The 6,845-nt window shown below is 35.3% G+C and overlaps 1 non-coding gene across 1 annotated transcript; it reads right to left on the bottom strand.

Moving 5' to 3' along the window:
* Positions 1-3,943: 3,943 nt before the first annotated feature.
* LOC139860758 (small nucleolar RNA R71) lies at positions 3,944-4,050 on the bottom strand. Its single transcript, XR_011763380.1, has one exon. It is a non-coding gene; the product is annotated as a small nucleolar RNA R71 (small nucleolar RNA).
* Between the last annotated feature and the right edge of the window lie 2,795 nt (positions 4,051-6,845).

The raw sequence follows: 6,845 nt of genomic DNA, 5'->3' as shown, positions 1-6,845 counted from the left end.
AGAAGCATTGGCAGACTTAGGTGCTAGTATAAATTTAATGTCATATTCACTATACGCTAAACTAGACCTTGGAGAATTGAAACCAACAAGAATAAGTATACAACTAGTAGATCGATCAGTAAAATATCCTAGAGGGATAATGGAGAACATGCTAGTTAAAGTTGGTACTTTAGTATTTCCAGTAGACTTTGTTATTCTGGACATGGAAGAAGATTCTCGAGTTCCTCTTATATTAGGAAGACCATTCTTAAACACGACTAAAGCAATAATAGATGTGTTCGGTAAGAAACTGATCCTAAGTATAGAGGATGAGAGTGTTACCTTTTCTATTAATAGAGCCATGCAACAACCGCAATCTGCAGATGATACATGTTTTTATATTCAAACTATAGATTCACATGCAGAATTGTTACAAGAATTTCCAGAATTACAAGGAACAGGAGAATGTTCTTTAGGAGAAGGAACTGAACCAATTGATGAAGCTGAAATGTTAGCTACACTCATGGCTAATGATTACGAACCAACAACAGAAGAACTTCAAATGCTAAAAGAGAAAGACAGATATCGATACAAATCATCGATAGAAGAACCACCGACATTAGAGTTAAAGCCACTTTCAAACCATTTGAAATACACTTATTTACATGGTGAATCTGAATTACCTGTAATAATATCATCTTCTCTTATGAAAAATAAAAAATCTCAACTCATTTTTGTGCTAAAAGCTCATAAACCAGCAATTGCATGAAATATTCATGACATTAAAGGCATAAGTCCTTCGTATTGCACACATAAAATCCTTATGGAAGTGATATTGCTCAAAATGAACATATTATTAGTCGCAATATCAGTCCTCAATGTTATGATTTTATGTGTATTTGAGTAGTTTTCGGGTTGTAATTGGATAAAATATCTAAAGCATCGAATTAAATGTTATTATGGATTATCAATGAAGTAATGCTCAAAATGAAGACAAAATGAAGATTTTCGATGAGCAACAAAAGACCAAAACATTGCGCCTCAAGACCACAAGTTAAAAAGATCGAAATCACCAATTCTGTGCGCCTGCACGAGAAAAATCATAACTAAATCATCCGGACTCGAAAAAAGGTGAATCTAAAGCCCAGACGTTCTTAACTCAGAGCACTACAACTTTGATTTAAATGTTTACCCCAAATTTTCCATAAAAGTGGACGTAATCCAGCTCATACCCACGAGATGCAATGGAATTAAATATATCACAAGTTAGGTACAATGGAAGTTGAGTCACACTACATTGAATTAAAATACTATATTAAGTTTGGTCACTTTTATGCCTACCTAAATCATTTCCAAGACCAACCTAATGGAGAGAGTTAAAAAACTTACAATAAAAATATAGTACTCCGTAGTAGTTAATATTAGTAGTTGGAGATTCAGTTTACTTTTATCCTCCGTAGTAAAAAGTGTGTTATTATTTGGTATTGTACGGGTGTTGAATTTGAAGTTTTCTACCTCGTTGAATTAATGGAAGCTAAGAACTTTTATGTAAGTGTTATTTATTTTTCTACCATGTTTAGTAGCTAATTTGTTATTATGCTTATTTAACCCAAGTAGTTATGATGTTTGACTAAAAATAGGAAATGAGTTAATTTAATTTGTACAACGGTTAATATTTAGATAAAGAACGACCTTAAGGGAGATTGGAGTTTTAACTATTAATGGGTATGGTAAAATAATTAAGTGACAACTTGTTAAATTACCACTACTTATAATTTACTATATGCATAAATAATCACATACGTTGATCGGACACGGAAGACGGGTTATTTATATATATGGTAAATTATTCATTGAAACGGACACGTGAATGGATTAACAGTTAAAAGGCTCGTTAAAATTAAGGTGGGTTACATTCATTGACAACTGGTGTAATTATTGACATACGTGACAACCGCCTCAAACCATCTAAATAGTAATTAGTTAGAATATTTAACTATGGTTACAAGATAAAATGACGTGGACACTCGCATTTGATGCTTGTAATTATAGGACTGCGCTGGACAACTCCAGGTGGACATATTGAATATTCTACGGGTACAAAGGAAAATTAACTCAGGGTAAAAAAGAAAAAAAGTAAAAGTCAAACATCGTAGCTACGGAAGTTAAATAAGCATAATACTCTTTTATTGTATTTTTATCTTGTTTAGTTAATTTGTATTTACTTTTACCGTTGTAACTTTTATTTACCTTTTTATTGTTTTCTAGTTTAAGATTGCCTTAGTTGTTAACTTAATAAGTAGAAACATAAAAAGACAAACCGGTCGTTAAACGGTAAATCCCCCCAAAGTTACCTATAATTACTATATATTACTAAATCTAACTTAGTTACTTAATTTACCTAGATAACCTAGTAAAGCACCTAATAAAAGTGTCTATGGATCGACCTCCCGGACTTTACTTTAGCTATATTACCATATGATAGGTATACTTGCCTAGTGTGTTTTAGCTTAATTTTAGGTAATTTCCTGAAGTAAATAATATAAAACTGAAAACCGTTTTGCCACCCCTAAAACAGACATCAAGTTTTTGGCGCCGCTGCCGGGGACACTTTTTGTGTCTAATTTAAGTTTTTACGTTAGATTTTGTAAGTTAGATAATTTTTAGTTAATTGGAATTAAAAAGAAAAAAAAAGTTTTAGTAATTTTTTTTTAACTATAGGTTATTAAAAAAAAGACAAAATTTAGTAATTCAGACACCTACTACACTCAAGATTCATTTATATTTAAAAGTTAGGTCTCTGCTGCTATTTCTCAATTTTTAATTAAAGAGTAAGCCAAGTGTATAAACCGAGAGAATTATAACCCCTCCCCACACTTGAGATCATGCAATGCCCTCATTTGCAATGAAATCAGACAAAAATTAGAATTCACGAGGGCAAATAGTATAGAAAGGGTGTTAAAACCTCTTAGAGCTAGAAAGCCCTAACTTGCGCTGTTTGGAGTTGAATTGTTCTTTATTACCAATATCTTCTCTTGTTCACATGTTTCGTCAAAAAATTAGTTACTTTTGCTGAACTTACTGTCAGTCTATGAACATGCCTTGTTTTACCTATTTTCACACAACAAACAAAACAAATAAACATGCACACATAGACACACATTTTTTTATTATTATTATTTTTTTTAGAATTTTTAAATTAATAAATTAGTTAGTTTTATAAGTTTTAGATTATTCTTAGTTGTAATAGGTTAAGTAGTGAATGCACCGAGCAAGACATTCATCACTTTTCATACGTTCACCACCTGTAACCCGATCAAGACATCTAGCCAATATTGTTGCCATTGATTTTTCTTTAGAATCATCATCTAGTCGAACGAGTACTCCAATTCAAATTTCCGATAATCCATTTTTTGAACCCGACCTCAAAATTGAGAACTCGGAGGATATTCAAGGACAATTCAGAGATCCTGAACCATTAATCATTCCTTCGGAACCACCAATCATTCAACCAGAGATTGTCGAGGAAGAAACCATTAAATCAGAATCCTCTAGTAATTCAGATTCAACAAATTCAATCATGGAAAATCAGGAACCTCTAAGTATGGAAGATCGAATGAGCACTACACGCACATGCCAAGGACATGCCATTACTCAACCAGACATTAATGCGCCAGATTACGAAATCAAAGGACAAATCCTACACATGGTAACTAATCAGTGCCAATTTAGTGGTACGCCAAAAGAAGATCCAAACGAACATCTTCGAACCTTTAATAGGATTTGTACTCTATTTAAAATCAGAGAAATTGAGGATGAACAGATCTATCTCATGTTGTTTCCCTGGACTTTAAAGGGAGAAGCCAAAGATTGATTAGAATCGTTACCGGAAGGAGCGATTGACACATGGGATGTTTTAGTTGAGAAATTTCTTAAACAATTATTTCCGGCATCTAAAGCCGTGAGACTTCAAGGAGAAATTGTTACGTTCACGCAAAAGCCAAATGAAACATTATATGAGGCATGGACAAGATTTGGAAAGTTGTTGAGAGGATGTCCTCAGCACGGTTTAGACACTTATCAAATAGTGCAAATATTCCACCAAGGATGCGATGTTGCTACACGAAAAGACATCGACACAGCAGCTGGTGGTTCCATTATGAAGAAAACCGCAACTGAAGCTCACAAAATTATTGATAATACAGCATCCCACTCATATGAGTGGCACCAGGAAAAAGATATCTTTCGTTCATCTAAAGCGGCTAGAGCCGAATCTAGCCAAGACTTTGATTCCATTTCCGCAAAGTTAGATGTTGTCGATAGACGAATGGAAAAGATGACTAAAGATATTCACGCGATACGAATCAGTTGTGAGCAGTGTGGGGGGCCACACTTGACGAAAGATTGTTTCAGTGTTGAGCAAACGATGGAACAACGTGAGAATGTTTCCTACATGAACCAAAGGTCGGAAAATAATTATCAAAATAATTATCAACCGCCAAGGAATAATTTCAACCGACCTTACAACACCCCATACAATCCAAATGGGCCCAACAATAACTCGTATAACCAACAAGGTCCTAGCAATCAGCAAAGACCTGGTTTTCTTAATAAGCCACCACAAACCGACGAGAAAAAGCCAAACCTGGAGGAAATGATGACAAAGCTCATGGAATCCCAAGCACAGGTTGTTGCATCTCAAAAACAAACTAATGAACAAAACTCGCAATCATTCAGACACCAGCAAGCTTCTATCCAAAACTTAGAACAAGAAGTAAGTAACCTAGAAAGGTTAATTGGTGAAAGAAAGCCAGGGAGTTTACCGAGCGACACGAATACCAACCCTCGAAATGAATCAGCCAAAGCAATTAACACCCAAAGTGGTTTGACGTTTACGCCACCTGTTATACCAGATTATCCTATTCCACCACCACAACCAGAACCAGAGAAGGCGACAGAACCAGTAGTTGAGAAAGCCAATGAACAACAAGCTGAAATACTAGAAGGTTCAGTACGACCTAAACCATACGTTAAACCATATCAACCACCGTTTCCTTACCCGAGCAAACAAAGAAAAGAAAGACTCGAGGCCGAACAGTCAAAGTTTCTTGACATGTTCAAACAAATAAACGTCAATCTTCCTTTCATCGATGTAATTTCAGGAATGCCAAGATATGCGAAGTTTTTGAAAGACCTGATCACAAACAGAAAGAAAATGGAAGAACTTTCAGCTGTCACAATGAATGATGCATGTTCGGCAGTATTATTGAACAAGATACCCGAAAAACTCTCCGACCCCGGAAGTTTCACAATTCCATGTTTAATGGGTAGTCTTGATTCAATAAGAGCATTAGCAGACTTAGGTGCTAGTATTAACTTAATGCCTTATTCATTATACGTTAAACTAGGCCTTGAAGAGTTAAAACCAACACGAATGAGCATACAACTAGCTGATCGATCAATCAAATATCCTAGAGGGATAATGGAGAATATGCTAGTTAAAGTTGGTACTTTAGTATTCCCAGCAGATTTTGTGATTCTGGATATGGAAGAAGATTCTTGAGTTCCTCTTATCTTAGGAAGACCATTCTTAAACACGGCTAGAGCAATAATAGACGTGTTTGGTAAGAAATTAACCCTAAGTATAGATGACGAGAGTGTGACCTTTTCTGTTGATAAGGCCATGCAACAACCTCAATCTGCAGATGATGCGTGCTATTATATGCAAACTATAGATGAACATAAAGAATTGTTATAAGAATTTCCAGAATTACAAGGAACATGTGAATGTTCTTTAGGAGAAGGAACAGAACCGATTAATGAAGCTGAATTATTAGCTACACTCATGGCTAATGAATACGAACCAACAACAGAAGAACTTCAAGTTCTGAAAAAGGAAGACAGATACAGGTACAAATCATCGATTGAAGAACCACCAACATTGGAATTAAAGCCACTTCCAAACCATTTGGAATACGCATATTTGCATGGTGAATCTCAATTACCTATAATCATCTCATCTTCCCTTTCTGAAAAAGAAAAATCTCAATTGATTTCCGTGTTAAAAGCCAACAAACCAGCTATTGCATGGAAGATCTAAGATATCAAGGGTATAAGTCCTTCATATTGTACACACAGAATTCTCATGGAAGATAATTTCAAACCTTGTGTACAACGTCAACAAAGACTAAACCCTAACATGCAAGATGTGGTGAAGAAAGAGATAATTAAACTACTTAATGCAGGTTTAATTTATCCCATCTCTGATAGTCCATAGGTAAGCCCGGTGCAATGCGTACCTAAAAAATGTGGCATTACAATGATCACATATGAAAAAGATGAGCTTATTCCTACTCGGACTATAACTGGATGGCGTGTTTGCATTGATTATAGAAAATTAAATGACGCCACCAGAAAAGATCACTTTCCCTTACCTTTCATCGATCAAATGTTGGAAAGGTTAGCAGGAAATAGTTACTATTCTTTCCTTGATGGTTTTTCAGGGTATTTTCAAATCCCAATCGCACCCGAAGACCAAGAGAAAACCACCTTCACATGCCCATATGGCACTTTTGCATATAAACGCATGCCATTCGGACTTTGCAATGCCCCTGCAACCTTTCAATGGTGCATGATGGCGATTTTCTATGATATGATAGAAGAATGCATGGAAGTTTTAATGGATGACTTTTCAGTCTTCGGTGACTCTTTTGAGTCGTGTCTTTCAAATCTTGAACGAATGCTTATTAGATGCGAGAAATCAAATCTAGTGCTTAACTGGGAGAAATGCCATTTCATGGTTAAAGAAGGCATCGTTCTAGGTCATAAAATCTCAAGTGAAGGAATTGAAGTGGATAAAGCAAAAG

Source organism: Rutidosis leptorrhynchoides, chromosome 7 (assembly GCF_046630445.1).
Source record: "Rutidosis leptorrhynchoides isolate AG116_Rl617_1_P2 chromosome 7, CSIRO_AGI_Rlap_v1, whole genome shotgun sequence".
Classification (NCBI taxonomy): Eukaryota; Viridiplantae; Streptophyta; class Magnoliopsida; order Asterales; family Asteraceae; genus Rutidosis; species Rutidosis leptorrhynchoides.
This window is presented reverse-complemented; position numbering and strand designations above follow the sequence as displayed.